At 42.4% G+C, this 21,378-nt stretch overlaps 1 protein-coding gene across 2 annotated transcripts in view; it reads left to right on the top strand.

Annotated features, from left to right (window-relative positions):
* Nucleotides 1-4,156: 4,156 nt before the first annotated feature.
* LOC133381901 (zinc finger protein 420-like) overlaps nt 4,157-21,378 on the top strand; it is a 71,702-nt gene continuing 54,480 nt past the window's right edge. For both annotated transcript variants that reach the window (XR_009761752.1, XM_061621475.1), the window contains exon 1: nt 4,157-4,269. The gene's annotated coding sequence lies outside the window, so the exon portion shown is untranslated. The remainder of the gene's footprint in view (nt 4,270-21,378) is intronic.

Here is a 21,378-nt window from a genome sequence, read left to right as displayed (position 1 = left end):
GAGGCTGCAGCTGACACAGAGCAAACCCAGTCTATAAAGCCTTGAAAAAGAAACTACAAGGTGTGGGGGTGTTAGGAGTGTGAAGGAAAGTATTCGCATCTGTATTGTAACCGTTCCTGTACGAAATCCTGTCAGTAAACAATTAACAATTAACGGCCCGTGTGGGGGTATCCTTTCAACTTGCTCTATCCTGCTGGGCACACGCAGTCGATACACCGCTGCCAACACTTTCTGGGAGGCACTGTGTTGGGGAGAGTTAAATGGGTCCGGTAAATCCAACCAGGTGGTTTCTGAAGGGGCGGCAGAGGTTGGAGACACTTCTGTTCCCCATTGTCCAGCCCAAGTGAGGGCTCTTTGTGGCAAAAACTGTTTTGGCCAATCTCCCACAGTTACTTTGATTGAATTTACAGGAGAGCTATTTAGTCCCTGATTTAAATCCATATGAATTACACTGGTTTCTCTTGCTTCCCCCAGTCCACTTCTAGCTTAGGGTTGGAATCCTTCGTTTACAATCCCTTTTAGAGGATACAAATCAATTTTGCCCTTTGTTTCAGCCTTTTGGGCGGTTGCTGTTGCTTGCTCCAAAGGCTGTGGTGGTTTTTGGAGCGGCTGTGGTTTCTGGAGGGAAGCCAATTGCTCTGTTACTCTTGTTTTTGTATTTTTAAGGCTTCTGACTTGAGAAGCTGTTTTTCTCAAATTAGCCTCTAGTTCCCACAGCCTGAATGACTGCCATTGTTCTTGGGGAACCTGTGAGCCAAAGTCATGAAGCCATTTTCTTAATGCTTTTATCCTTCCAGTATCAAATGATCCTTCCTCTGGCCACTGCAGTTTTCTCCCCAAGCTGCTAGTATGAGCATGCCAGAGTGAGAGGTACTTTATGGGCACCATCCCATATTTTTCATACAGTTTAGCTGCTGGAGTGCCCTTTTCAGGGAGCTCTACAGGCTTTGAAAATGATTCCCCCATATCTGGTATTTCTTTGGGATAGGGTGCCCAGCGGCAAATTGTTAAAACTGACCACTCAGTGTTTTTGTTCTCGTTTTTTCCTTGCTTCTGGTTTAAACGTTCCCTTTCTCCACAACGACAAATCCTCTGTAGGGCTCGAGATCCAAACATTTATTCTTAAAATATCCAGAGGATAGGTCATGGGGTATATATGCGTATCTGAATATAACTAGGGCATAACAGCCCTGGGCGAAGCCCAAACTTCCTTATTTGCTGAAAAGCCCACCTTCTATGCCTTGTGCCTAGTTTCAAATCCCACTGTTTATCTAACAACTTTCTCCATTTTTCAGTATAAATTCTCTTTGGGTGTTTGTGTTTTGGCTGCCTCAAATAGCGTGGGTGAGGTGTACAATAATCCGCTATTGTCCAAAAATTTGGCGGCGGTGGCAGTTTCCAATTATGATACAAACCTGAATATGCTAAAGGCCAAGAGCATCCCTCCCCTGCAAACTCTCTTTCTTCTTCAGTTTCCCTATTTATTTCCTTATCTGTGGCTGTGGACATTACCCTGGGGTTCTCAAACTATATTTCTGAAGGGACCTAGATCCTAGCCTGACTCTGAAGGGATCTATTCCTGGACAGTATTCTCCAAAGGAACTTAAATCCTAGTCTAACTCTGAAGGGATTGAAGTCCTGGCCTATTTATCTCCAAGGGGAATTCAAATTCTAGTCTGACTCTGAAAGAATTCAATTCCTGGACTATCTATCTCCGAGGGGACCTAAAGCCTGGCCTGACTCTGAAGGGGCCTTTAAATCCTGGACAAATTCCTTTATTTCCTTAAATTCCACACCACCCTGCTTTCTGGGTTCTTTGCCTTAGCCATGACTCTCGCCCTTATTGGATCCTTAAGTTAATAGCCTCAGCATAACCCTGTAACATTTATTATTTCTTCTTCTTCTCCAAATCAATATTCAATTCTCAATACCAGTTGCACCCGGTGATTATTCAAGCCCAGAGAGCTGTTGCTAGTCGGGCGGTATATAAGCTTAAATAAATAAATAAATAAAGCCTGGATTTGCAGAGAGAGCCCATTCATTCAATATTGTGTGTCTCAGTCAAGGCTCTCCCTCTGGTGTTCATTTAGCCAGACCTGACTTGACTGTTACACACAATCTCTACTTTTCACAGATAGAGGGAAATGGGAGTGGGAAAACAAACAAACGGTTTTCAGGCATGCAGGGTCGTTTGACCATGGAGGGGTCTATGAACTCCTCATTCATGGCAAGGTGGTAGACACTGCTATGCAAACTCGCTAACCACTGAGTTCAATTGGCTGCATTCATATGGAAGCCCCCCGTTCGGGAGACCACCAGGGATGATGCAGGGGAAGAGTCTTGAAAGAGAGTTCACATACCAGGGACCCCTATGCCCACATAGACAGTCATTCCTCCATGCACTCTCAATGTGTTCCTTACCCAACTGGTATTTTCCCTTTTATAAATCCCTCAAAACATTTATACTCACCCAGTCAGCAGGAGCTTTTGAGCTCAAAGTTTTTATTGATGTTCTCTGGCCAATTTTGCACACAAGCAGGACACACACAGATGCCTATATCCTATGGAGCGACAATCTGGTGTTGGTCTATTCAGCAGGAGCTAACAGGCCGAGCCCTAATGTCTCCACCAACAAGACCACCAGGCTCCAATCCTGTCTCTGTCCTGCCCCACGTGAGGCGCCAAACTGTTGAAGGAAAAACTTTCCAGACCAAGATTGTGCTCCAAAAGACAGAGGTTTATTGATCAATAACATAAAATACCAGTATGCATAATGGGAGAGGAAGCTCTCTCGAATTTCATTCTGCCAATCAACAGGAAAACATTGCTTTTTATAGTGAGTTATGCATCATACATACATTGTACCTTATGACCCCTTTGGGCCAATCCCTACCCAAGCATCCTCCCCTGAGGGCAGGTACCTGGTCCCAGTGTCTCAAACTGTTTATGTCCGTTTAGAGAAAGAGGAAGGGCCCTTTGCCCATGTTCTGACATCTCACAAGGTACAAAACAAGACACCGAAACACATCTGAAGAAGAGTTATAGTTCTAACTTTTACTCAATACAATTTCAGCATATGTGGTGTTCTCCTAAGAAACATTCTTACAACAGTTCCTCTTTTTCTTTAACACTGAGCTGCCTTGATTGTGGCTCCGGAAACATGCTGACCACAAACTGCAATCTCTTCTGACAAAATGTTAGGAGAACATCTAAACAACAACAAAAACTTGCCTTGAGCAGGGGGCTGGACTGGATGGCCTTTCAGGCCCGTTCCAACTCTATGGTTCTAAGGATACTTGGTGGGAAAGGGGGCAGAATAACAAGCTTTGCAACAGGACAAAAGTGGGTCTCTCTCCAGAAGAGTGGTGAGGCAGGGTCCCCCCCAGGATGGGCAAACAAAACCTCCCAGTTAGTGGGGCAGTGAAATCCACTCCGGGTTTTCCCAGAAGGTGTCCAGGGAGCTGAAACCTCCGCTGCTCCCAGCTTTCTAAGTGGCATCCCAGTGGATGCCTGCTGCGATCCCTGCAGCTGGCCTCAGACCTCTGCTCTGGCAGACACGTGCTGGAAAGGCTGATCCCTCTGGGGAGGGAGTTGAAAAGGACTGGGTGGCAGGGGGAGGAGAGGAGATCCTGGGCTTGGAGGCTGCAGGCAGGAAGGGGGAGCAGCATAGCTGGGATTGGAGGGAGGCACTTATGGCAGCCCAAGTTTCCCGCTCCGAATAGCTCCACTCATCCCTGCGCCTGTTTCTTGGCGCGCTCCCTCTCCTGTGGGACCCAGAGCGACCTCCCGGAGAAAACCTTGACAACCCGGCCCAGGCAGGCAGCTCACTGGTGGGATAAGAGCAGGAGCATGGCCACTGGATTGGGCTGATGGGAGTTGTAGTTCCCAAAAGTAACTTTTCCAAGCTCTCAGCAGGAGTGGAGTCCACTGCTGGGCCAAGGACGATCCGTTCAGCCCGCTGGAAGAGCAGCCTCAAGGGAAGGTTCACCTGTCCAGAGCCAGCGGCTGGCCAACCGCACAGGGCTCGGGGCTCCGGAGTGGAGCCTGATCACTTCCCCAGGCCCACCCGTTAAGAAGCCTCTCTCTGCCGGGAGCTCTTGAAGGGTTAACAAGCGACGACAGAGCCGGAGGAAGGAGCGCAAAGGAGGGACGTCCCTTTCCTGCCTCGCCTCTCTGCGAGAAACGGAGGCTGGGAGCGCCGGAGGAGCCCCTCTTCGTGCGCAGCGATGTTGGCCAGCGGGGTTGCGCGGGGGGAGCCTGGAGACAAAGGTAGGCAAGTTGGGGAGGGTGGAAGAGGGCGAGGACCCCCTGAAGCGCCCCTCCCCACAGACCCTCCCGATCGGAGGCTGCAGCTCTGCCCGGGGAACATCTGTGGGTCTGGAGGTGAATTTCAGGGCCTTAAGCTTTGCAGATGTGGAAGCTTGATCGTCAGAACAGAGCTAAGGAGACACCAGTGCGCTGAATGTGCCGCTTCTTCATGTGTCCTCCTTTCTCCTTTGGTTCAGCTGTGAGAGTTGAATAGTGAGGTTATTCTGCCATTAATTCCATTCTGCCAGCCCTCCCCAGTTTCCTGTTCTGTTAGAATTAAGTTCGCCATTTAATCCAGGAAAGCAAAAAGGTGGCCCTGCCCTCCTTGTTTTGGGGTAGCCTGGCAGACAGACTACTTAGCGAGTGACGTTTCTCCTGAAATGGGTGCAAATTCGTTGAAGCTACTTCCTGCTCTCTCTTCCTACACTCCAGGTGTAAGTTCCCTACTAAATCAGAGGATGTTATCCAGTTTCTCCACACCACGCTTCTTTATGGCATATCCACAGTGTACATTGAAAGCATGTGGCTTCCTCCAAAGAGTCCTGGGAGTTGTAGTTTATGAAGGGTGCTGGGAATGTAGCGCAGTGAGGAAAAACTATTATCCAGGATTCGTTGGGGGAAGCCATGTGCTTTACATTTGTGTTGAATGTGCTTTAAAGGTGTGATGTGATCATATACTTCCATCGTGTCTCCTCTAAGCTATTTTTCTATGGCAAAAATCCCCAAATGTTGCAATCCTTGATCACTTTGGCTGCCCATTTCTCTACCTCTTCCACCTCTAGAATGCTATTTTTGCGATCAGGCAACCAGAACAGAAGACAACATTCCAAGTAGGATCACATCTTCAATGTGTATAATGGCGTTAAGATATTGGCAGTTTTATTTCCAATCTGTGTCTTAATAATCCTTCACATGGAATTCATTGATTTCATAGATATAACATATCTTAACTGAGGCATCCGCTATGACCTCAAGGTCTCTCTCCTGTCAGTCACCACCGGTTCACTTTGGATTTTTTTACTTCTGTGCATCACTTTACACTTGCTTTCATTTAATTGCATTTGCTCTTTGGAGAGTTCCTTTGGGAGTTCCTCACCATCCCTCTTTATTTAATCACCCTGAACTTGATATCAACAGTAAATCCATGTCATTTAGCAACAAGTTTAAAAGCACAGGTCCTAATCCTGATGATAGGCGGGGGGACACTTCTTACATCCCTCCATTGGGAGAACTGTTCATTTATTCCGACTTTCTCCTTCCTGATCTTTAAACAATTCGTGATGCATGAGAGCATATTCCCCGATATCCCATGATTGCTGAGTTCCACTCCATGTTTGGTAATTTTATCTTTAATAATATTTTACACTATTTTTCCCAGAACAGTTAATAGGCCTCTGATTTCCCTGATACCAGTCCATATGGTAGCAAGTCTTTGAGAGAACGTACCTATTTTTGTTAGAAGATCAGATGCCATCTGGACCTGAGGTGATTTGTGAACTCTAAAGGAAAAGATCCTGCTTGCCCCATCTCTCTTCAGAGCGTGAGTGGAGGGCAGATGATGTCCATGCCTTGCCTGGGAGTATCAATGAAGAAGGCAATGTTTTTTTCTTCCAGGGATTGGTGATCTTTGAGGAAGGGTCCTTGCACTTCACCCAGGAGGAACAGGCTCAGCTGGATCCAGACTAGAGAGCTCTGTACAAGGAGATCATGCAGGAGATTAATGAGATGGTGATTTATGCTGTTAGAATTAGGAGAGGTTAAGGATAGCCTTCTTACTCCCTTCCTGGCACCCCTGCTTCGCAAATCTGACCCACAATGCATTTCAGATTATCCGTTGGAGCTGCCATCATTTCCTACACCCCCTTTTCACAGACAGGAAGACTCTGGGATGCCAATTTAGTGCTGATAATTCTGGGATCCTAGCACAGCACCCCCTGTGCTTCCCAGCCAGAGCCCTCTTCAACTTACTGCAAGGCCTACAACCAACACTCTCCCTCTTTTGCTGCCACCAGTCTGAAGAGTCAGCTTTTCTTTAGCACCACATCAACCTCCCTGTCTACAACCACCCTGTCCAACCCCCACCACCATGACTCAACTGTCATCCTCTCATTTATACCTTCAGCCATTCAAACACACAGCCAATCATCCTCCAGCATTCTACAGCCCATGTACTCCCCCTTCTCACTCACTCCACTTACCATATTTCCTATAATAAACCTGCACTTACCATATTTACATTACATTCACATACAGGAACATCACAAATGCATCTTTGCATTTGAGGATCTTTTCTTGTAGCTACCCTTGCCAGTCCAAGATTTCTTGACTATTGTCTCCAGTTTGGTTAATGAGTGTGCCAAGGTATTGATAATCCTTGACAAGTTAAATGTCCTCATTGCCAACTTTGTTTTTCTTATCTGCCTTCAAGTCAATGATGACTTATGGTGACCCTATGAATCAGTGACCTCCAAGAGCATCTGTCATGAACCACCCTGTTCAGATCTTGTAAGTTCAGGTCTGTGGCTTCCTTTAAGGAATCAGTCCATCTCTTGTTTGGCCTTCCTCTTTTTCTACTGCCTTCTGTTTTTCCCAGCATTATTGTCTTCTCATGAGGTGTCCAAAGTGTCATGAAAACCTGAATTCAAGATGGTTGTATAGCAAAAAAATGTGGGGTTTCATTTGTTAATGTGGGATCTTAACAGGTTAACATTTCGTTTCTGTGTTAGAGCTGTGAGTTGGCAGTTTTATTTCCCAGCTGTGGATTTGAATTTTTGAATTTTGAATTTATTATTATTACAGTCAACAGACCATTCAAGACAACATACAAAATCGTATAAAAGTATTAATACACTCATAATTCATCCCTGTATGATAAGATAATTAATTTCAATTAAAATCATAGTACACTTAAGTTAACAGATGGTTAGTTCATTATAATTTTCCTGGATTTGATGGCCGCCATCCAACAGACCATTCAAGACAACTTACAAAATCGTATAAAAGTATTAATACACTCATACTTCATCCCTGTATGATAAAATAATTAATTTCAATTAAAATCATAGTATAATTTAATTAACCGATGTTTGATTCATTATAATTTTCCTGAGTTGGATGGCCGCCACACTAAATTTGGCAACTACAAATGTCACCTCAGGTAAGTTGTCGCCTAGTAAGTAATCTAGATAAAAAGCTTGGTCCTACCTGGAAAAGGTCGTAAAATGGGTGAAATTAATTTAGTTCTCAGATCTTGATAATATGTACAACAAAAGAGAACATGTTCATTAGATTCTGGTTCTTTTACGGCACATGAACATACTCTCTCTGAGTAGGGAATTTTATTGTATCTGCCGAAAAGGATAGCAGACGGTAGGATATTTAAACGCATTAAAGTAAAGGCTCTACGGTAGTTAGGGAGCTCTAGGGTCGTCAAATATGTCATTAATGTGCAAAATTTGGGATTGTGTCTTTGCTTCTTAATAAGAAGTAGATAATTCTAGGTCAGTGTCTTTGAGCCGTTGCTTAACTAGCTCTCGGGCAGCTTCAAAGCTCAGTTGTAGTATATAAGCTGGAGAAAGACCTAAAGTTGTTAGTTTGTTGTGGATCATTATCTCCCAGGAAGAGTGATGATTATCTATAAGAACATGGGGGGCCAACCCTAGGGAGTTAAAGATCAGTTTTAACCAAAATAATATTCTCAGCTTCCAAACAGTTGCCTCAATAGATTGCAGACCACATTCTAGTCTAAGAATGTGGTTAGGTACACAGGTGGGAACTCCTAATATAGCTCTTAAAAAGGAGTTTTGAATAGCTTCCGTCTTTGTGAAATTCGTAACTGCTAATCTGGGCTCCATAAATAAGTTGAGGGATTAATTTGGCAACAAAAACTTTTCTAACCGGGGGGAATAAGTCGACCCCCTTTAGTATGAAAAAAAGATATTAAAGACTTTGTCATACATCTAGCATTCAGCAGACTAGAGGTAATATGCTGCTGTTGGGAACCTGATGATTGGAAAATGATTCCAAGGTATCTAATGTTTTTTGCCTGTTCTATAAGCCGATTATCAATCCTCCAGACATGTTTGATCTTTTTTTTAGTAAATACTACCACTTTAGTTTTATGGTGGTTAATTATTAGATCTTCTTCTAGGCAAAAAGATGTTAGAGACGCCATTAATCTTTTAAGACCAACTGGAGTTTGTGATAATAGAACTATGTCATCAGCATATAATAGACAAGGTCTGGGCGTATAGGACAACATCGGGAGATGTGATGGAATAGGGGCGACGGTGAATACTAACGCATTTATATATAAGTTAAATAATAAATGAGCAAGGATGCAACCCTGCTTCACGCCCTTAGAAGTAGAAATTTGTTTCGTTAGATGGCCTTTATTATTACAATGAATTTGTAGAGAAGTGTTTTGATACAAACCTTGTATCAGGGCTAATAGGCGTCTGTCAATTCCCAAATTTTGTAATTTCAGCCAGAGTCTTGTTCTGGATATAGAGTCAAAGGCCGCTTTTAGATCAACAAAGGCAGTATATAATGCTTTACCCTTAGTATTACTATACTTGGAGATTATATGCTGCAAGACCAGAGCGTGGTCGTAGGGAGAACAGCCAGCACGGAAGCCTACTTGCTCTGGTGCCAAAAGGTCCTTTTGATTGACCCAGTCTAAAAGTTTTCTGTAAAGGTAAGTGGCATATAGCTTAGTTATTATGTTAAGAAGACTTACAGGTCTATAGTTTGCTGGGTCTGAGTGGGAACCTTTTTTAAAGATGGGAATTATTATTTCAGCTCCACAGCCCTCAGGGATAGTCATAGAGGAATTGATATTAGTAAACAGGGCAGCCAAAAAGGGTGCCCACCAGTTAGCATTCAGTTTAAAGACCTCTGGGGGTATGTTGTCGGGCCCTGGAGCCTTGTTTGATTTAAGAGAGGCTATAAGATCCAAGGTTTCTGCTTTTGTAACAGCTGGCCATATGGGAATTTCTAAGGAAGAGCCCTGCGGGTCCTCTGCTTTAGGCGTATTGCTTCATTTCTGTATTAGAGCTATGAGTTGGCAGTTTTATTTCCCAGCTGTGGATACTCAGAGGCCCACCCTAAGATCACCTTGTCAGTAGAAGCTGGGCTCCATCAAGGTTGTAATGTCTGGGAAGTTTTAGGGAAGATGTTTCATTTGGCCGGTGATTGATGGGCCCTTTTTTCATGCAGAAATTTCCAGATTGCTTAATTGGATCCGGCCTGTTGCTGGGCAGTTTGCCATAAGTATGGGGCTCAAACCTTAGCTTTTGTTCCTCTCCTGGGTCCCATCCTGCCTACCTGATGTTTCCTGCTGAGGTTCCATTTTGCATCACCTCTCCTGACTGTTCCTCTCTCTGAGAAGAGGGAGTCTGTGCAACTGTCTACCTGTATTAGACTAGGTTAGATAGTTTTCTTGTTTTTTTCTTGTGGCTGAACTCCCTAGGTTTTACCTTGCCCTTTTTGGATGTTGATATTAAGGAACTACTTTGCTGCTGTAACTGTGCACCTCTTTTATTCTTTCATAAAGTTATTTCTACTGACCAGTGTGTGTTCATACAGCAGAGGTTTGGCTCTGAACCGGTACCTTGCCAATGACCACAACTACAATTTTAGCTTCTAGTGATAGTTCTGGTTTAATTTGTTCTAACACCCAATTATTTGTCTTTTTCGCGGTACATGGTACCCACAAACCTCTACTCCAACACAACATTTCAAATGAGTTGATTTTCTTTTCACTGTCCAACTTTCACATCCATACATAGAGATGGGGAATACCATGGTCTGAAAGATCTGGACTTTGGTGTTCAGTGATCCATCTTTGCATTTGAGGATTTTTTCTCAGAGCTACCCTCCCCAGTCCAAGACTTATTCTGATTTCTTGACTATTGTCTCTGTGACTATCCCAACTTTTGGCTCCACCTGTCAGGTTCCCACCTGCTTGTGGCTACCGCCTTTCACTAGGCACCACCTCAGGACACCACCAGTCAGGATTGTCCTTTTTATTTTTTCTCACTCCGCTCTAGCACAGATCTCACAAGATCCCACTGCTAGGCAGCACCACCAGCCACTCCCTATAAACAAGACTGCTAGAGACCTTGCTTCAGTCTCTCTATAGCTTCTTACTTTGTGTCTGGGTGCCCTTGCTGTCCACAACCCCCCTGTATCTTTGTCTTGAAAGCATACAATCCTGGGTTGCTCTGGATACTTGACGATGTTACAATATCTCCCTTCGCTGCTGCCACCATTAGATACAGTTTCCCTTCAGCCTTGGTAATTACCCTGCCCTCCCTTCTGGTCTGTATATTTCCCCAGCCAAGGATCAGGCATTTGGTAAACCAATAAAAGTATTTCTTTGCTAACACCAGGAAATAACAAGATTACTTTAGGAATGTTTAACAAGCGTATGGTTTCACATAGTGTCACTCTTTATGTTTCTGGTCATATATATACTGTCTAAATGTCAGCCAAATATAATCCAACCCTCCGTCAGAGCTCTGCCAACCAACCCATCCAAATAACTCCTCATCCAGCATTCTCCAGCCTTCCATCCCATGCTCTTCCCCCCTCTCATTCAATTCACTTACCATGTATGCCTTCGTAAACCCACACTTACCATATTTACAGGTTTTAACATAAGGACAACACAGTCTCCACTTTGGTTAATGCCTGTGCCAAGTTCAGTGTCCTTGTTGACAACTTTAAAGTTACATAAATCTTCTGTTGTCATTACTTCAGTCTTCTTGACGTTCAGCTGTAGTCCTGCTTTTGTGCTTTCCTCTTTCACTTCCGTCAGCATTCTTTTCAAATCATTACTGGTTTCTGCAAGTAGTATGGTATCGTCTCCATATCTTAAGTTGTTGATATTTCTCCCTCCAGTTTTCACACCTCCTTCTTCTTGGTCCAATCCGCTTTCTGTATGATACGTTCTGCATATAGATTTAAACAAATGGGGAACCAATCAGTTTCTCCATATTCTATCCATGCAGTAGCCTCTTGTCCATAGTATAGGTTGCGCATCAGGACAATCAGATGCTGTGGCACCCCCATTTCTTTTAAAGCATTCCATAGTTTTTCATGATCTACACAGTCAAAGGCTTTATTATTGTTATTGTTACTGTCTTTATTTATACCCCGTTGTTTTTCAAAATTGGAACTCACGGCGGCTTCCAGATAAAAATACATATAATGAAAAACATACAAAGTCTACATTAAAATAAAATTAAACTATTTCCAGTATTAAAACATACACACATATAATATTTGCTATAATCTATAAAGCACAGTGTGATTTCCTTCTGATATTTCTTGGTCCGTTCCATTATTCAGCTTATGTTTGCAATGCAATCTGTGGTCCCTCTTCCCTTTCTAAAACCAGCTTCAACATCTGGCCCTTCTCACTCCATATATGGTAAGAGCCTTTACTTTCCTTGCATGGTATATTAAGGCAATAGTTCAAAAACTACTACAGTCCCTGGGATCCCCTTTCTTTGGAGTTGGGATGTCTACTGAACGCTTCCAGTCTGTGGCCATTGTTTTCTTTTCCATATTTGTTGACAAAGTTTTCTCAAAATTTGGACACAGTCAGTCTCAGTAGCTTGTAGCAACTCTACTGGTATGCCATCTATTCCTGGTGATCTGTTTCTTCCAAGTGTTTTAAGAGCAGCTTTCACCTCAGATTCTAAAATTTCTGGTTCTTCATCATATGGTTCCTCCATGAAAGAATCTGTCATCCTTCCATATCTTTTATAGAGTTCTTCAGTGTATTGCTTCCATCTTCCTTTTATTTCATCTCAGTCAGTCAGTGTGTTCCCCTGTTGATTATTCAACATCCCTACTCTTGGCCTAAATTTCCCTTTAATTTCCTCCTGTACTTCTGCATAAAATCTCTGTTTCCTCCTCTTCTCTGTTTGCCGTTGGAGCATAGACTTAGATGATGATTACATTGATAGGTTTCCCATGAAATCTCATTGATATTACTCACTCAGCCTTTGCATTATAGCTCCTAATTGCTTTTTCTACGTCACTTCTCACTATTAAAGCAACCCTGTTTTTTCTTAATTTATCATTTCCTACATAAAATATTGTATAGTTGCCTGAAAATGTCCCATTCCCATCCATTTCAATTCAGTCACACCAACTATTGTAATGTTGATGTGTTCCGTGTCTTCCTTGACAATTTCTAACTTTCCCTGGTTCATGCTTCTCACATTCAGTGTTGCTATTGTGTATGTTGCACACGTCTGGACTCTCTTGTCACATTGTGTGCATCAGCCTCTGGGCTTCCTTTCGGCCATGACCCAGCTGCATCCTTAGTCATAGCACTACTCGTACTTGTCCGTTGTTCTTCCCCAGTAGCTCACAGAGTGCCATCTGTCCTGGGGATCTCATCTTCCAGCACTATCTTGTGTTGTAGGTAACAGGGGGACAACATTTTGGGAGGGAGGGAGAGAGGGGATGTGAGCTGCCCTCTGGGCAGTGGAAAGGGCCATGTTCCTGTCAGACAGGATACATCCTAAGTTTGTAAATTGCAGCTGTGCATAACTGTTGGAGAAATTTTCCTCCATTGGGATCTTTTGCTGGGGGTCCTTGTCTATAAAAATTGAACACAGACGCTTGGAGCAAAAAGGTAGGCCTTTCTTTGATGACAAGTGTACACTTGGTCAGTCTCCCACCTAGTGGGTGGAGAACGGCAACTTAGCACTGTTTGCCTGGGTTTTTTATACATTTCAGGACAAAGACTTTAGCATCTACCAATCAGGATTTAACACATCAGTATGACACTGGATGACATAGGCATTATAGTATTGCACAGTTATTTGCATAGGCAATGTGTAGGTACTTGCCTAGGTACTGTGCTTTCTGCATCATGTTCTAGTGAATTTGGCAACGTACAGTGCTTCACATGAAAGTCCCCTTTCACCATGAGCTGAGTGCTCCAGCAAATGAGTAAAGAAATGTAGCTAAGCAATTTACTGCAATTCTTTTTTTACATCTTATCAATTTTTACAGTGTTATCACTTGTTTTGAATTCAAGTAGTTCCGAACATAAGAAGAGCCTGCTGGATCAGGCCAGTGGCCCATCTAGTCCAGCATCCTCACAGTGGCCAACCAGGTGTCTGGTGGAAGCCCGCAAGCAGGAGCCAAGTGCAAGAACACTCTCCCCTCCTGAGGCTTCCGGCAAATGGTTTTCAGAAGCATGCTGCCTCTGACTAGGGTGGCAGAGCACAGCCATCATGGCTAGTAGCCATTGATAGCCCTGTCCTCCATGAATTGGTCTAATCTTCTTTTAAAGCCATCCAAGCTGGTGGCCATTACTGCATCTTGTGGGAGCAAATTCCATAGTTTAACTATGCGCTGAGTAAAGAAGTACTTCCTTTTGTCTGTCCTGAATCTTCCAACATTCAGCTTCTTTGAATGTCCACGAGTTCTAGTATTATGAGAGAGGGAGAAGAACTTTTCTCTATCCACTTTCTCAATGCCATGCATAATTTTATACACTTCTATCATGTCTCCTCTGACCCGCCTTTTCTCTAAACTAAAAAGCCCCAAATCCTGCAACCTTTCCTCGTAAGGGAGTCGCTCCATCCCCTTGATCATTCTGGTTGCCCTCTTCTGAACCTTTTCCAACTCTATAATATCCTTTTTGAGATGAGGCGACCAGAACTGTACACAGTATTCCAAATGCGGCTGCACCATAGATTTATACAACGGCATTATGATATCGGCTGTTTTATTTTCAATACCATTCCTAATTATCGCTAGCATGGAATTTGCCTTTTTCACAGCTGCCGCACACTGGGTCGACATTTTCATCGTGCTGTCCACTACAACCCCGAGGTCTGTCTCCTGGTCGGTCACCGCCAGTTCAGACCCCATGAGCGTATATGTGAAATTAAGATCTTTTGCTCCAATATGCATAATTTTACACTTGTTTATATTGAATTGCATTTGCCATTTTTCCGCCCATTCACTCAGTTTGGAGAGGTCTTTTTGGAGCTCTTCGCAATCCCTTTTTGTTTTAACAACCCTGAACAATTTAGTGTCATCAGCAAACTTGGCCACTTCACTGCTCACTCCTAATTCTAGGTCATTAATGAACAAGTTGAAAAGTACAGGTCCCAATACCGATCCTTGAGGGACTCCACTTTCTACAGCCCTCCATTGGGAGAGCTGTCCGTTTATTCCTACTCTCTGCTTTCTGCTTCTTAACCGATTACTTATCCACAAGAGGACCTCTCCTCTTATTCCATGACTGCTAAGCTTCCTCAGAAGTCTTTGGTGAAGTACCTTGTCAAACGCTTTTTGAATGTCTAAATACATTTGCTCCTCAAATTCTTTTTTAGCATCACTTATTGTCTTCTTGCATTTCTCTTGCAAGAATTTGTGTTCTTTTTTATTTTCTTCATTCGGACAACACTTCCATTTTCTAAAGGAAGACTTTTTGCCTCTAAGAGCTTCTTTGACCTTGCTCGTTAACCATGCTGGCATCTTCTTGGCCCTGGGGTTACCTTCTCTGATCTGTGGTATGCACTCCATTTGAGCTTCTAATATAGTGTTTTTAAACAACATCCAAGCATTTTCGAGTGATGTGACCCTCTGGACTTTGTTTTTCAGCTTTCTTTTTACCAATCCCCCCATTTTTGTGAAGTTTCCTCTTTTGAAGTCAAATGCGACCGTGTTGGATTTTCTTGGCAATTGGCCATTTACATGTAAGTTTAATTTAATAGCACTATGGTCACTGCTCCCAATCAGTTCAACAACACTTACATCTTGCCCTAGGTCCCGGTCCCCACTGAGGATTAAGTCCAGGGTTGCCATCCCTCTGGTCGGTTCCATGACCAACTGGTCTAGGGCATAGTCATTTAGAATATCTAGAAATTTTGCTTCTTTGTCATGACTGGAACACATATGCAACCAGTCTATGTCCAGGTAGTTGAAGTCACCCATTACTACCACATTTCCTAGTTTGGATGCTTCCTCAATTTCATATCTCATCTCAAGGTCTCCCTGAGCATTTTGATCAGGGGGATGATAGATCGTTCCCAATATTAAATCCCTCCTGGGGCATGGTATCACCACCCACAATGATTCTGTGGAGGAGTCCGCCTCTTTTGGGGTTTTGAGCTTGCTGGATTCAATGCCCTCTTTCATGTATAGAGGGACTCCGCCACCAATACGTCCTTCCCTGTCCTTCCGATATAGTTTATATCCAGGGATAACCATATCCCACTGGTTTTCTCTATTCCACCAGGTCTCCGTTATGCTCACTATATCAATGCTCTTCTCTAAGACCAAGCACTCCAGTTCTCCCATCTTGGTTCGGAGGCTCCTAGCATTATCATACAGGCACTTGTAAGCAGTGTCTCTCTTTAAGTGTCTTGGGCACTTGTGGTTTGGCCTGTGGTAATTTTGCCCTTCTGAATTGATATGCTGGGCCTCTGCTCTCACAATGCCTACTTCTAGGCATACGCCTTTTAAAATGTCATCATTTCTTTGGTTTTTATCCCAGGGGGGAGGTTTATTCCGAACCAGATCTTCCTCAGCTCCTGTTGGGTTTCCCCCCTCAGTCAGTTTAAAAGGTGCTCTGCCACTTTTTAATTTTAAGTGCCAGCAGTCTGGTTCCATTCTGGTTCAAGTGGAGCCCATCCGTTTTGTACAGGCCCGGCTTGTCCCAAAATGTTCCCCAGTGCCTAACAAATCCAAACCCACCCGACACCATCGTCTCATCCACGCATTGAGACTGCAAAGCTGTGCCTGTCTGGCTGGTCCTGTGCGTGGAACCGGTAGCATTTCAGAGACAGCCACCTTGGAGGTCCTGGCTTTCAGCATCCTACCTAGCAACCTAAATTTTGCTTCCAGGACTTCACGGCTGCATTTCCCCATGTCGTTGGTGCCAACGTGCACCACGACCACTGACTCCTTCCCAGCACTGTCTACCAAACTATCTAAAGGACAAACCAGCACAGTCAGGGAAGACTGCTCTAAAAGAAAAAAAGAGTCTTGCTTGCTACAAAACTATTAATATGTTATGAACCTGTTTGAATACAAGTAGTTTTATAGAAGAATATATCTTGCTTATGTATATTTCATTCCCCATCATATGGCTATATAATATTTCCCCATTATAAGTACTGGGCTGTCCACCTTAAATGGAGGAAGAAGAGTAGATTTTTATTACAGTTGTCTCTCTCTGCATCTCTTTTCACAACCTGTGTTCTGTCATGCCAGCTTGCCAGCTTTACCCTGGCCTGCATTTAAAATGGCTGAACACCAAAGCCTTGTGGGGATTTTTCCCCTTGACATCTGTTTTGTTAACCTGCTGGCAAGCAGTTAAACATTTGGTTCCCCCCCATCACTGTGACCTGGTGATTTTACAACACAGCGCTATTGGGTGAAAGTTAGCTTAGCACCTCCTTATCAGCAGAAGGGGCCTGGTTCTGTCAAGGCTGTAAAACTCGTTGAGTTTGTTATGGGAAACCAAGAGGAGGCGCCATGTGCTGTGGGAAGATAGTTTTTTCATCCTTTTGATGAAAATGTCAATTGGTTAATTGTCTCCGGCTGAGCCAAGATCTCTTCCGTAACAAGGGGCTCAGAACTTTGGGTTTGTGTCCCACTTCGGAGGATCAGCCTATTGCATAGGTGATGTTCTGCTGTGGCTCCATTTTCATCCTGAGATGCAAGTTCCGTGAGGGGAGGAAGGCTATTCATCTGTAGATCTTATGGTCCGTAAGTATAGCTTAGGGTAGGAAGCTTTCGTTATTTTAATCTGTGCCAAAAGTCTCTTACTGTTTTCCTTTTTAAACCTTAACTTTTTGGGCATATGGTAACAGTATCTAAATTGCTACTAAAATTTATTGTGTGTACCTCTTTCTTATTTGTAAAACTTTTATGCTTTTCTTATTTTCTTTTTAATAAATTTTAATTATCTTAACCAACGTGTGTTCACTCCAGAGAGGGGTTTTAGTTCCTAACTTCAGTCCTTGCCATTCGACTACAACTACCGTGTAACAGAGGAATGTTTTACCTGAGACTTTAGAAGGGACAAGGAGTGCTTCCATACTCTTCTCCTGAGAAGCTCTGGTGTTTTAACTGGACTCTGCAGTTCCCTTCACCCCAGAGTGCTAACCACCTAGAAGGGTGGTGGCAGTTACTACCTTGCAGGGTTGGTGCGAGCATGCACAACCTTGTCAAAGCAGGACTTGCTTGGATCAATTGCCCAAAGCTGGGGATTGACTCCTGGGATGGTGAAGGCAGACAGCTGGTGGGCTCAAGCCTTTCACTACATAGTGACAGTGGGTGGGAGTTGCCCTCCCCACTTTCACTACATGTCCAAGCACCTACTGCTAAAATAACTCTGTACAAGGCATCGAGCTTCGACAGTTAAACTCTGATGTCAACAGAACTCCGAGAATTTTTTTTTTCAATTATTTTTTTATTCTAATTTTCAAAACCAAAATAATACAAAAAGAAAACAACACAAATCAATAACTAATACAATACAAAAAGAATATATATATATATATATATAAATATTGACTTCCAATTTGTCATAGTTCACCTATAAATCTATAATATATAACAAACCTATCTCTTAATAGATTATAAAATCACCTTCCTCCAACGGTTATCTTAGTTGGTTTCAAATCTCATTAACATCATATCATTTTAATCTTCCACAAAAAGTCAAAGAGAAGTTTCCAATCCTTGAGATATATGTCAATCAATTTTTTTTCTAAATAAACATATCAATTAATCCAACTCATCAAATCTACTAAGTCCAGTAATTTCATATCGCTCTTCTGTCATTATCCATATTGGGTCCATCTTCCATCTTTACGCACCGAAAAATCTTGCTGTCATAGTCATATAATAAAAGTCTGATAGGAATTTCCTCCATCACAGATATTTTCTTGCCATCAAATCCAAACGTATCACTGAAGTATTGTTGCAAAGCCGCATCTCTGTTCCTCTTTTCCACATGATACACTAGTACATCTCTTGAAGGTTTTTCCATTGACAGAAAACAGGGATTAATTCTGTTAACTTTCTCCATTTCAAGTTCCATCAAATCCTTCCAGTCCAGGAATTTTTTTGAACCGATAATATCTTTATCTCCAATCTCTTCAATTCCTTCAGGGACAGCGCTGAATTCCAAACTATAATATTTGTCTCCAGGATCCGTCACAACCAGGAAATCCAAATCTTTTTTCATGTCCATATTTAAGCCAATCTCCATAATTTGAACCTTGCCTTTAATTTCTCTTTCATCCTTTTTTTGTTTTCCAGATCTATCTTTATTCTCCTTTCTCATAGAATCCTGAGTTTCTTTCAGCTCCTGTCTCATTTCGTGAAATTCAATTCTCCACGCTTGTCTATTATTTCTCAGTTCTTGTTTTATTGAGTTAATCCCATTCATTATTTTCTGAAACATGTCTAGAAATAAAGTCCCTTCTTGTACATCCATGATCTTCTTAATTGTCATTCTTAAAGCCAAAGGAACAAAACTCCTTCAATTTTCAATGTCCCAAGCAAAGAGCAGTTTATTTCTTTATCCAGTTACAAAGGAGTTAATCTTTTCAACCAACTAATGTCACACGCTGGACAGCCCTTATCTCTTATATGCCCAGAAATGCAAAAACAACTTTAGTTCACAGCACCCAAATAGCTTGTAGCAGAGAGAATGAGCAGATCTGTCAAAAAAAAAAAGTAGATCAGGAAAAATAGTCCCAGCCATATATTATACAAAAGTCTTATAAATCAAAAAGATTTCTTATCTCTTCCAATCAGAAATCCCTCACCCGTTGTAATCTTTAAAATGCTATTTTCCATGTCAGCTTTTTGCAATAAAAAAAGATAAGCTATTTATATTTTCTTCCCCCTTAGTTCCGTGAATAAAAAAGGAAAGTCTTACCTCACCTAGGTTATCTTAATTGCTGTTACTGTGACAAATCTCTTTAGCTGTATAGATAAGAAAATGATAAATGTAGACAGGAGGATGTTTGCCTGTTAATCCGTTAAAGAAAAAACGGGTCACTTATCCAGCTGAGCTAGCATAAAAATCCTCGCTCTGTCTGAGCTGCTGGAAGACAGACAATTCTGACGAATTCCAGACTCCAACAATCAAAGCAAAGCTGTGTAGGAAATCTCACATTTCTTCCTTATCCGGAAGAAATTATCCCCAGTCAGAAAAGACCCTTCTGACTGAATTTAAAACTGAATAACTTTTGTCCAAGACGGAGCTCGTCTCAGAGGCTGCACAGGCGTAGGGATCCTCCTGGGAAGTCTTATTTTCTTTTTAATAAATTTTAATTATCTTAACCAACGTGTGTTCACTCCAGAGAGGGCGTTTAGTTCCTAACTTCAGTCCTTGCCATTCGACTACAACTACCATGTAACAGAGGAATGTTTTACCTGAGACTTGAGAAGGGACAAGGAGTGCATCCATACTCTTCTCCTGAGAAGCTCTGGTGTTTCAACTGGGCTCTGCAATTCCCTTCGCCCCAGAGTGCTAACCACCTAGAAGGGTGGTGGCAGTTACTACCTTGCAGGGGTGGTGTGAGCATGCACAACCTTGTCAAAGCAGGACTTGCTGGGATCAATTGCCCAAAGCTGGGGATTGACTCCTGGGATGGTGAAGGCAGACAACTGGTGGGCTCAAGCCTTTCACTACATAGTGACAGTGGGTGGGAGTTGCCCTCCCCACTTTCACTACATGTCCAAGCACCTACTGCTAAAATAACTCTGTACAAGGTGTCGAGGTACGACAGTTAAACTCTGATGTCAACAGAACTCCGAGAAATATGTTTTTTAAAAAATTAAGAAATCGGGATCCTCATGTTTATTAGCCCATCCATTAATATTCCATGACAGCAAGGATAACTGTCACGTAGATATAATCTCGTCAAATAAATCTGTATTTGCTATACAGCCATTAAAAATTAGGTTATTTCATTTTAGTTGACTAGGGGCTTTCTCATTTTTGGTCGGTTGATTGGATGTAACTAGTTTTATCTGATTAGCATGAAGGGTTTCCAGTTTTCTATACTCTGGACTGTTAAATGGTGTCCCTAATTCCACCGCCTCCAATATACGCATTCTTTCCCACCGCCCTGGTGTATCGATTTTTGCATATTTAGCTAATTCATAGCGTGGAGAATTTCCCCATTGATTATTTTCCTCGATCAGGAAGTGTGGAATTTTTGCCTTGCCTTTCTCTCTACTCATCCGGTTGGAATTGATCTGTACTTCTATCTCCTTGGTTAGATCATTATGCGTTCCCGTTCCACATGAATCCTTAGATTTTATGGGGTTTGATATCTTTGTTAATGGATCTAAAGTTAATACAGAATTTGCCCTTTCTAAACGATCGGAATCTGAAGTTCGATTCCGTATTGCATACAGGTGGTTTTTTAGACCCTCCAATCTTTGCAATATCTCATTTTGGGCGAGATCTGATAATGTTCCAAAGGTATCTAATAATGCCATTTCTTCAGAAGTGAACATGTTGTTACTATCCTGTGGCAGTTGGGGTGGGGCAGCAAATGAAATCTGATCCATCGGTTCTGTATTAATGACTATAAGAGGTTGATTGGACAGTGACAAATCCCTCTGAGATTGTTTAAAATTTTTAGAGTTAATAGATTTTGTTATCAATGACATCGGTAAAGCTTTGTTTACAAAATATCTGCTTACTCAAATATTTAAATCAGAAAGGGCGGATCTGGCCAAAAGCAACTTTTGGACAACCAAGTTAGAAGAAAAATAAACTATAGCCCGGGCATTACATCCATAAAAATACAAATATTGTACCTGAACAACATCAGATAGAGACAGCGTTACCATTGGGTTTAAAATGTTACACAAATGTAATTTGCGATCATCTTGATTTAAGAAATCCCATTGGTTTTGGATAATTTTCAAATACTAAATGTAAATAAGAGGAGAGGTCCTCTTGTGGATAAGGAATTGGTTAAGAAGCAGAAAGCAGAGAGTAGGAATAAACTGACAGATCTCCCAATGGAGGGCTGTAGAAAGTGGAGTCCC

The sequence above is a fragment of the Rhineura floridana genome, chromosome 3 (genome assembly GCF_030035675.1).
Source record: "Rhineura floridana isolate rRhiFlo1 chromosome 3, rRhiFlo1.hap2, whole genome shotgun sequence".
Classification (NCBI taxonomy): Eukaryota; Metazoa; Chordata; class Lepidosauria; order Squamata; family Rhineuridae; genus Rhineura; species Rhineura floridana.
The sequence above is the reverse complement of the archived record's forward strand: the minus strand, read 5'-3'. Positions and strand labels throughout refer to the sequence as shown.